Source organism: Syngnathus leptorhynchus, unplaced genomic scaffold (assembly GCF_054491065.1).
Source record: "Syngnathus leptorhynchus isolate UIUO unplaced genomic scaffold, UIUO_Slep HiC_scaffold_42, whole genome shotgun sequence".
Classification (NCBI taxonomy): domain Eukaryota; kingdom Metazoa; phylum Chordata; class Actinopteri; order Syngnathiformes; family Syngnathidae; genus Syngnathus; species Syngnathus leptorhynchus.
In genome coordinates, this window is record NW_028232009.1 from 201,729 (window position 1) to 212,500 (window position 10,772).

Genomic DNA, 10,772 nt, shown 5'->3' on the forward strand with positions numbered 1-10,772 from the left:
CACAGACCAAGCGGAGGACGGCCGCCTCCCTAAATACAGGCCGAACCGGAGCGCGAGGGCCGCTCCTTAAACACGGACCGAGTGTCGCCCTTAACACAGACCAAGGGGAGGACGGCCGCCTCCTTAAACACAGGCCGGAGAGGAGCGTCAGGGCCAGGCTCCTCAAACATGGACCGAGTGTCGCCCTTAACACAGACCAAGGGGAGGACGGCCGCCTCCTTAAACACAGGCCGGAGAGGAGCGTCAGGGCCAGGCTCCTCAAACATGGACCGAGTGTCGCCCTTAACACAGACCAAGGGGAGGACGGCCGCCTCCTTAAACACAGGCCGGAGAGGAGCGTCAGGGCCAGGCTCCTCAAACATGGACCGAGTGTCGCCCTTAACACAGACCAAGCGGAGGACGGCCGCCTCCCTAAATACAGGCCGAACCGGAGCGCGAGTGTCGCTCCTTAAACACGGACCGAGTGGAGGACGGCCGCCTCCTTAAAAAGAACCAGGCTGGATAAAAAAAAGAACCGGGCTGGATCAAAAAAGAACCGGGCGACCCGTTAAAATTGCTTAGCCGAGGTCCTGGAAGCCTAACACGGCGTGATCTTGTGCAAAAAGCCGCTCCCGAGCTCCAGCTGGAAGTGTAAAAAGAACCAGGCTGGATAAAAAAAAGAACCGGGCTGGATCAAAAAAGAACCGGGCGACCCGTTAAAATTGCTTAGCCGAGGTCCTGGAAGCCTAACACGGCGTGATCTTGTGCAAAAAGCCGCTCCAGAGCTCCAGCTGGAAGTGTAAAAAGAACCGGGCTGGATAAAAAAAGAACCGGGCTGGATAAAAAAAAGAACCGGGCGACCCGTTAAAATTGCTTAGCCGAGGTCCTGGAAGCCTAACACGGCGTGTTCTTGTGCAAAAAGCCGCTCCCGAGCTCCAGCTGGAAGTGTAAAAAGAACCAGGCTGGATAAAAAAAAGAACCGGGCTGGATCAAAAAAGAACCGGGCGACCCGTTAAAATTGCTTAGCCGAGGTCCTGGAAGCCTAACACGGCGTGATCTTGTGCAAAAAGCCGCTCCCGAGCTCCAGCTGGAAGTGTAAAAAGAACCAGGCTGGATAAAAAAAAGAACCGGGCTGGATCAAAAAAGAACCGGGCGACCCGTTAAAATTGCTTAGCCGAGGTCCTGGAAGCCTAACACGGCGTGTTCTTGTGCAAAAAGCCGCTCCCGAGCTCCAGCTGGAAGTGTAAAAAGAACCAGGCTGGATAAAAAAAAGAACCGGGCTGGATCAAAAAAGAACCGGGCGACCCGTTAAAATTGCTTAGCCGAGGTCCTGGAAGCCTAACACGGCGTGATCTTGTGCAAAAAGCCGCTCCCGAGCTCCAGCTGGAAGTGTAAAAAGAACCGGGCTGGATAAAAAAAGAACCGGGCTGGATAAAAAAAAGAACCGGGCGACCCGTTAAAATTGCTTAGCCGAGGTCCTGGAAGCCTAACACGGCGTGTTCTTGTGCAAAAAGCCGCTCCCGAGCTCCAGCTGGAAGTGTAAAAAGAACCGGGCTGGATAAAAAAAGAACCGGGCTGGATAAAAAAAAGAACCGGGCGACCCGTTAAAATTGCTTAGCCGAGGTCCTGGAAGCCTAACACGGCGTGTTCTTGTGCAAAAAGCCGCTCCCGAGCTCCAGCTGGAAGTGTAAAAAGAACCAGGCTGGATAAAAAAAAAGAACCGGGCTGGATCAAAAAAGAACCGGGCGACCCGTTAAAATTGCTTAGCCGAGGTCCTGGAAGCCTAACACGGCGTGATCTTGTGCAAAAAGCCGCTCCCGAGCTCCAGCTGGAAGTGTAAAAAGAACCAGGCTGGATAAAAAAAAGAACCGGGCTGGATCAAAAAAGAACCGGGCGACCCGTTAAAATTGCTTAGCCGAGGTCCTGGAAGCCTAACACGGCGTGATCTTGTGCAAAAAGCCGCTCCAGAGCTCCAGCTGGAAGTGTAAAAAGAACCGGGCTGGATAAAAAAAGAACCGGGCTGGATAAAAAAAAGAACCGGGCGACCCGTTAAAATTGCTTAGCCGAGGTCCTGGAAGCCTAACACGGCGTGTTCTTGTGCAAAAAGCCGCTCCCGAGCTCCAGCTGGAAGTGTAAAAAGAACCAGGCTGGATAAAAAAAAGAACCGGGCTGGATCAAAAAAGAACCGGGCGACCCGTTAAAATTGCTTAGCCGAGGTCCTGGAAGCCTAACCCGGCGTGATCTTGCCCGAAATTCGGCCTCTATACTTCCATTTTAGGTACCAGGCGCTCATAGTGTGTTGGTCCCACTAGTCAGTGTACTGGTCCCACTCGCTAGTGTACTGGTCCCCCTAGTCAGTGTACTCATCCAGTTACCCCCCGTTTTCCAAAACACCATCGGCACGTATAAGGGGGGGACTCCTGAGAGAGATGAGGTATATGGCAGCGCAACACCAATCCGCTCCGCGCTGGTTCCCATGTCGGCTACGGATGAATAAAACCAGCCTGTCCCCCCTGGAGCTCACGAGACACGGAATTTTTTCTAAGTGCCAACGGCTCTTCCGAGCAAACGTGTCCGCTCCGGCTGGTTCCCCCGTCGGCCTCGAATGACGAAAAATGCCGGTCTCCGCCCGGAGCTCATGACAAACGAAAAATTTTCTAAGTGCCAACGGCACTAGCGAGCGAATGTGTCCGCTCGGCGCTGGTTCCCGGGTCGAACCCGGAAGACGAAAAACGCCGGTCCTCGCCCGGAGCTCATGACAAACGAAAAATTTTCTAAGTGCCAACGGCACTAGCGAGCGAATGTGTCCGCTCGGCGCTGGTTCCCGGGTCGAACCCGGAAGACGAAAAACGCCGGTCCTCGCCCGGAGCTCATGACAAACGAAAAATTTTCTAAGTGCCAACGGCACTAGCGAGCGAATGTGTCCGCTCGGCGCTGGTTCCCGGGTCGAACCCGGAAGACGAAAAACGCCGGTCTCCGCCCGGAGCTCATGACAAACGAAAAATTTTCTAAGTGCCAACGGCACTAGCGAGCGAATGTGTCCGCTCGGCGCTGGTTCCCGGGTCGGACCCGGAAGACGAAAAACGCCGGTCTCCGCCCGGAGCTCATGACAAACGAAAAATTTTCTAAGTGCCAACGGCACTAGCGAGCGAATGTGTCCGCTCGGCGCTGGTTCCCGGGTCGAACCCGGAAGACGAAAAACGCCGGTCCTCGCCCGGAGCTCATGACAAACGAAAAATTTTCTAAGTGCCAACGGCACTAGCGAGCGAATGTGTCCGCTCGGTGCTGGTTCCCGGGTCGAACCCGGAAGACGAAAAACGCCGGTCTCCGCCCGGAGCTCATGACAAACGAAAAATTTTCTAAGTGCCAACGGCACTAGCGAGCGAATGTGTCCGCTCGGCGCTGGTTCCCGGGTCGGACCCGGAAGACGAAAAACGCCGGTCTCCGCCCGGAGCTCATGACAAACGAAAAATTTTCTAAGTGCCAACGGCACTAGCGAGCGAATGTGTCCGCTCGGCGCTGGTTCCCGGGTCGAACCCGGAAGACGAAAAACGCCGGTCCTCGCCCGGAGCTCATGACAAACGAAAAATTTTCTAAGTGCCAACGGCACTAGCGAGCGAATGTGTCCGCTCGGTGCTGGTTCCCGGGTCGAACCCGGAAGACGAAAAACGCCGGTCTCCGCCCGGAGCTCATGACAAACGAAAAATTTTCTAAGTGCCAACGGCACTAGCGAGCGAATGTGTCCGCTCGGCGCTGGTTCCCGGGTCGGACCCGGAAGACGAAAAACGCCGGTCTCCGCCCGGAGCTCATGACAAACGAAAAATTTTCTAAGTGCCAACGGCACTAGCGAGCGAATGTGTCCGCTCGGCGCTGGTTCCCGGGTCGAACCCGGAAGACGAAAAACGCCGGTCTCCGCCCGGAGCTCATGACAAACGAAAAATTTTCTAAGTGCCAACGGCACTAGCGAGCGAATGTGTCCGCTCGGCGCTGGTTCCCGGGTCGGACCCGGAAGACGAAAAACGCCGGTCCTCGCCTGGAGGTCCCAGCAAAATCGGCGAAAAAACGACTAAGTGTCAACTTTCGAAAAAACGGCTAAGTGTCGACTTTCGAAAAAACGGCTAAGTGTCAACTTTCGAAAAAACGGCTAAGTGTCAACTTTCGAAAAAACGACTAAGTGCCCACGGCTCTGCGGGGCTTGTGAGTCCGCCCCGCGCCGGTTCGGCGGTCGGCCTCAAAAAGCAAAAAATCAGCCTCTCTCCCTGGAGCTCACCAAAAATTTGTCGAAATTTTTCTAAGTTCTCCTCGAGGTACCAGGGGGTGAGGTACCCGGGCTAAGGTGCAGTACCTTTTTTGGTCTTCAGGTGCGCCAGAGTACAATGAAATGGTCCCAGTAGTCAGTGTACTCATCGACTTTCCCCCCGTTTTCCAAAGCACCTCGTTTACGAGTATGGAGGAGATGGTGCTGGTCTCCCCACGGCGTCGGACACGCCGTCCTCGACAGCACAAGGTCGGATAGAAGACCTGGAAAGCGCCGTGGCACGCGCTGGAGGTGGGCACTTTGGCGAAAAAACGACTAAGTGTCAACTTTCGAAAAAACGACTAAGTGTCAACTTTCGAAAAAACGGCTAAGTGTCAACTTTCGAAAAAACGACTAAGTGTCACCTCTCTGAAAAAATGGCAAAGTGTCGCCTCTCTGAAAATTTTCTAAGTGCCCACGGCTCTGCGGGCTCGTGCATCCGAGCCGCGCCGGTTCTGCAACCGGCCTAGAATGACGAAAAATAACGGTCTCCTCCTGGAGCTCAGAGCCAATTGTGGCGAAAAAGTGGCAAAGTGCCCACGGCTCTGCGGGCTCGTGCATCCGACCCGCGCCGGTTCTGCAGCCGGCCTAGAATGACGAAAAATAACGGTCTCCTCCTGGAGCTCACAGCCAACTTGGCAAAAAGTTTCTAAGTGCCCACGGCCCTGCCGAGCTTTGGCGTCCGCCCAGCGCCGGTTCCGCAGTCGGCCTCGAATGACGAAAAATAACGGTCTCCTCCTGGAGCTCACAGCCAACTTGGCAAAAAGTTTCTAAGTGCCCACGGCCCTGCCGAGCTTTGGCGTCCGCCCAGCGCCGGTTCCGCAGTCGGCCTCGAATGACGAAAAATAACGGTCTCCTCCTGGAGCTCACAGCCAACTTGGCAAAAAGTTTCTAAGTGCCCACGGCCCTGCCGAGCTTTGGCGTCCGCCCAGCGCCGGTTCCGCAGTCGGCCTCGAATGACGAAAAATAACGGTCTCCTCCTGGAGCTCACAGCCAACTTGGCAAAAAGTTTCTAAGTGCCCACGGCCCTGCCGAGCTTTGGCGTCCGCCCAGCGCCGGTTCCGCAGTCGGCCTCGAATGACGAAAAATAACGGTCTCCTCCTGGAGCTCACAGCCAACTTGGCAAAAAGTTTCTAAGTGCCCACGGCCCTGCCGAGCTTTGGCGTCCGCCCAGCGCCGGTTCCGCAGTCGGCCTCGAATGACGAAAAATAACGGTCTCCTCCTGGAGCTCACAGCCAACTTGGCAAAAAGTTTCTAAGTGCCCACGGCCCTGCCGAGCTTTGGCGTCCGCCCAGCGCCGGTTCCGCAGTCGGCCTCGAATGACGAAAAATAACGGTCTCCTCCTGGAGCTCACAGCCAACTTGGCAAAAAGTTTCTAAGTGCCCACGGCCCTGCCGAGCTTTGGCGTCCGCCCAGCGCCGGTTCCGCAGTCGGCCTCGAATGACGAAAAATAACGGTCTCCTCCTGGAGCTCACAGCCAACTTGGCAAAAAGTTTCTAAGTGCCCACGGCCCTGCCGAGCTTTGGCGTCCGCCCAGCGCCGGTTCCGCAGTCGGCCTCGAATGACGAAAAATAACGGTCTCCTCCTGGAGCTCACAGCCAACTTGGCAAAAAGTTTCTAAGTGCCCACGGCCCTGCCGAGCTTTGGCGTCCGCCCAGCGCCGGTTCCGCAGTCGGCCTCGAATGACGAAAAATAACGGTCTCCTCCTGGAGCTCACAGCCAACTTGGCAAAAAGTTTCTAAGTGCCCACGGCCCTGCCGAGCTTTGGCGTCCGCCCAGCGCCGGTTCCGCAGTCGGCCTCGAATGACGAAAAATAACGGTCTCCTCCTGGAGCTCACAGCCAACTTGGCAAAAAGTTTCTAAGTGCCCACGGCCCTGCCGAGCTTTGGCGTCCGCCCAGCGCCGGTTCCGCAGTCGGCCTCGAATGACGAAAAATAACGGTCTCCTCCTGGAGCTCACAGCCAACTTGGCAAAAAGTTTCTAAGTGCCCACGGCCCTGCCGAGCTTTGGCGTCCGCCCAGCGCCGGTTCCGCAGTCGGCCTCGAATGACGAAAAATAACGGTCTCCTCCTGGAGCTCACAGCCAACTTGGCAAAAAGTTTCTAAGTGCCCACGGCCCTGCCGAGCTTTGGCGTCCGCCCAGCGCCGGTTCCGCAGTCGGCCTCGAATGACGAAAAATAACGGTCTCCTCCTGGAGCTCACAGCCAACTTGGCAAAAAGTTTCTAAGTGCCCACGGCCCTGCCGAGCTTTGGCGTCCGCCCAGCGCCGGTTCCGCAGTCGGCCTCCAATGACGAAAAATAACGGTCTCCTCCTGGAGCTCACAGCCAACTTGGCAAAAAGTTTCTAAGTGTCACATCTCTGAAAAAACGGCTAAGTGTCGACTTTCGAAAAAACGGCAAAGTGTCACATCTCTGAAAAAAACGGCTAAGTGTCGACTTTCGAAAAAACGGCTAAGTGTCAACTTTCGAAAAAACGGCTAAGTGTCGCCTCTCTGAAAAAACGGCAAAGTGTCAACTTTCGAAAAAACGACAGAGTGTCGCCTCTCTGAAAAAACGACTAAGTGTCGACTCTGAGAAAATGGCAAAGTGCCCACGGCTCTGCGGGCTCGTGCATCCGACCCGCGCCGGTTCCCCAGCCGGCCTGAAATAAGGCAAAACCAGCCTCTCCGCCTGGAGCTCAGAGCCAACTTGGCGAATATTTTCTAAGTGCCCACGGCTCTGCGTGGCTACGGCGTCTGCCCAGCGCCGGTTCCTGGGTCGAACCCCGAGGACGAGGAATGCCGGTCTCCGCCTGGAGGTCCCAGCTTAATCGGCGAAAATTTTCTAAGTGCCCACGGCTCTGCCGGGCTCGTGCATCCGACCCGCGCCGGTTCCCCAGCCGGCCTGAAATAAGGCAAAACCAGGCTCTCCCCCTGGAGCTCAGAGCCAATTGTGGCGAAAAAACGACTAAGTGTCAACTTTCGAAAAAACGACTAAGTGTCAACTTTCCAAAAAAACGGCTAAGTGTCGACTTTCGAAAAAACGGCTAAGTGTCAACTTTCGAAAAAACGACTAAGTGTCGCCTCTGAAAAAACGACTAAGTGTCGCCTCTCTGAAAAAACGACTAAGTGCCCACGGCTCTGGGGGGCTTGTGAGTCCGCCCCGCGCCGGTTCGGCGGTCGGCCTCAAAAAGCGAAAAATCAGCCTCTCTCCCTGGAGCTCACCAAAAATTTGTCGAAATTTTTCTAAGTTCTCCTCGAGGTACCAGGGGGTGAGGTACCCGGGCTAAGGTGCAGTACCTTTTTTGGTCTTCAGGTGCGCCAGAGTACAATGAAATGGTCCCAGTAGTCAGTGTACTCATCGACTTTCCCCCCGTTTTCCAAAGCACCCCGTTTACGAGTATGGAGGAGATGGTGCTGGTCTCCCCACGGCGTCGGACACGCCGTCCTCGACAGCACAAGGTCGGATAGAAGACCTGAAAAGCGCCGTGGCACGCGCTGGAGGTGTCACTGTGGCGAAAAAGTGACTAAGTGTCAACTTTCGAAAAAACGGCTAAGTGTCAACTTTCGAAAAAACGGCTAAGTGTCAACTTTCGAAAAAACGGCTAAGTGTCACCTCTCTGAAAAAACGGCAAAGTGTCAACTTTCGAAAAAACGACTAAGTGTCAACTTTCGAAAAAACGACTAAGTGTCACCTCTCTGAAAAAATGGCAAAGTGTCAACTGCGAATGTGGTGGTGCATGGAAGGAAGTGGAGGACGGCCGCCTCCTTAAACACAGGCCGAAGAGGAGCGTCAGGGCCGGCTCCTTAAACACGGACCGAGTGTCGCCCTTAACACAGACCAAGCGGAGGACGGCCGCCTCCCTAAATACAGGCCGAACCGGAGCGCGAGGGCCGCTCCTTAAACACGGACCGAGTGTCGCCCTTAACACAGACCAAGGGGAGGACGGCCGCCTCCTTAAACACAGGCCGGAGAGGAGCGTCAGGGCCAGGCTCCTCAAACATGGACCGAGTGTCGCCCTTAACACAGACCAAGGGGAGGACGGCCGCCTCCTTAAACACAGGCCGGAGAGGAGCGTCAGGGCCAGGCTCCTCAAACATGGACCGAGTGTCGCCCTTAACACAGACCAAGGGGAGGACGGCCGCCTCCTTAAACACAGGCCGGAGAGGAGCGTCAGGGCCAGGCTCCTCAAACATGGACCGAGTGTCGCCCTTAACACAGACCAAGCGGAGGACGGCCGCCTCCCTAAATACAGGCCGAACCGGAGCGCGAGTGTCGCTCCTTAAACACGGACCGAGTGGAGGACGGCCGCCTCCTTAAACACAGGCCGAACAAAATGACACAAAGTGTCAACTGCGAATGTTGTCCATCCAAGGAAGGAGCGTGATGCCCGGCCGGCTCCTTAAACACAGGCCGAGAGTCGCCCCGGACGGTCCGCCTCGCGGCGCCCGCCCGCTCGGATAAAATGACACAAAGTGTCAACTACGAATGTTGTCCATCCAAGGAAGGAGCGTGATGCCCGGCCGGCTCCTTAAACACAGGCCGAGAGTCGCCCCGGACGGTCCGCCTCGCGGCGCCCGTCTGCTCGGATAAAATGACACAAAGTGTCAACTGCGAATGTTGTCCATCCAAGGAAGGAGCGTGATGCCCGGCCGGCTCCTTAAACACAGGCCGAGAGTCGCCCCGGACGGTCCGCCTCGCGGCGCCCGCCCGCTCGGATAAAATGACACAAAGTGTCAACTACGAATGTTGTCCATCCAAGGAAGGAGCGTGATGCCCGGCCGGCTCCTTAAACACAGGCCGAGAGTCGCCCCGGACGGTCGCCTCGCGGCGCCCGTCTGCTCGGATAAAATGACACAAAGTGTCAACTACGAATGTTGTCCATCCAAGGAGGGAGCGTGATGCCCGGCCGGCTCCGAAAACACAGGCCGAGAGTCGCCCCGGACGGTCCGCCTCGCGGCGCCCGTCTGCTCGGATAAAATGACACAAAGTGTCAACTGCGAATGTTGTCCATCCAAGGAAGGAGCGTGATGCCCGGCCGGCTCCTTAAACACAGGCCGAGAGTCGCCCCGGACGGTCCGCCTCGCGGCGCCCGTCTGCTCGGATAAAATGACACAAAGTGTCAACTGCGAATGTTGTCCATCCAAGGAAGGAGCGTGATGCCCGGCCGGCTCCTTAAACACAGGCCGAGAGTCGCCCCGGACGGTCCGCCTCGCGGCGCCCGCCCGCTCGGATAAAATGACACAAAGTGTCAACTACGAATGTTGTCCATCCAAGGAAGGAGCGTGATGCCCGGCCGGCTCCTTAAACACAGGCCGAGAGTCGCCCCGGACGGTCGCCTCGCGGCGCCCGTCTGCTCGGATAAAATGACACAAAGTGTCAACTACGAATGTTGTCCATCCAAGGAGGGAGCGTGATGCCCGGCCGGCTCCGAAAACACAGGCCGAGAGTCGCCCCGGACGGTCCGCCTCGCGGCGCCCGTCTGCTCGGATAAAATGACACAAAGTGTCAACTGCGAATGTTGTCCATCCAAGGAAGGAGCGTGATGCCCGGCCGGCTCCTTAAACACAGGCCGAGAGTCGCCCCGGACGGTCCGCCTCGCGGCGCCCGCCCGCTCGGATAAAATGACACAAAGTGTCAACTACGAATGTTGTCCATCCAAGGAAGGAGCGTGATGCCCGGCCGGCTCCTTAAACACAGGCCGAGAGTCGCCCCGGACGGTCGCCTCGCGGCGCCCGTCTGCTCGGATAAAATGACACAAAGTGTCAACTACGAATGTTGTCCATCCAAGGAGGGAGCGTGATGCCCGGCCGGCTCCGAAAACACAGGCCGAGAGTCGCCCCGGACGGTCCGCCTCGCGGCGCCCGTCTGCTCGGATAAAATGACACAAAGTGTCAACTACGAATGTTGTCCATCCAAGGAGGGAGCGTGAGGCCCGGCCGGCTCCGAAAACACAGGCCGAGAGTCGCCCCGGACGGTCCGCCTCTCGAGGCGCCCGCCCGCTCGGATAAAATGACACAAAGTGTCAACTACGAATGTTGTCCATCCAAGGAGGGAGCGTGATGCCCGGCCGGCTCCGAAAACACAGGCCGAGATTCGACCCCGGACGGGCCGTCTTCTCCCGGCGCCCGCCCGCGTACGCCCCCCATCCCCGGTCGCCCGTCTGCTCCCGGCGGGCCTCCGAGTACCCCCTCACCCAACTGACCGACTGGCACTCATGACCCGCCTTGGTAGGGCCTCCATCGGCCTCGGCTCGTCCGACGTCGGGTGGACGGTTCCTACCCACTGCGGGTCGCACTCTAGCGCCCCGGCCGCCGCGTGAGCGTGCGCTCCCCGCGCCGCCCCGCAGGCCCCGGCGCGACCGTACTGCGGCGAGACCGAGACGACCCGGTTTGGCATCCATCCCACCTAGCCACGATCCACGGAGGCCGAGCGAGCGGCTGAGTGTCGGGCGCCGCGCGTGCGAGCGTCCGCCGGCCGCGCCGGTCCTTCCGCGAATGTCGTTTCTCAAACCCTCC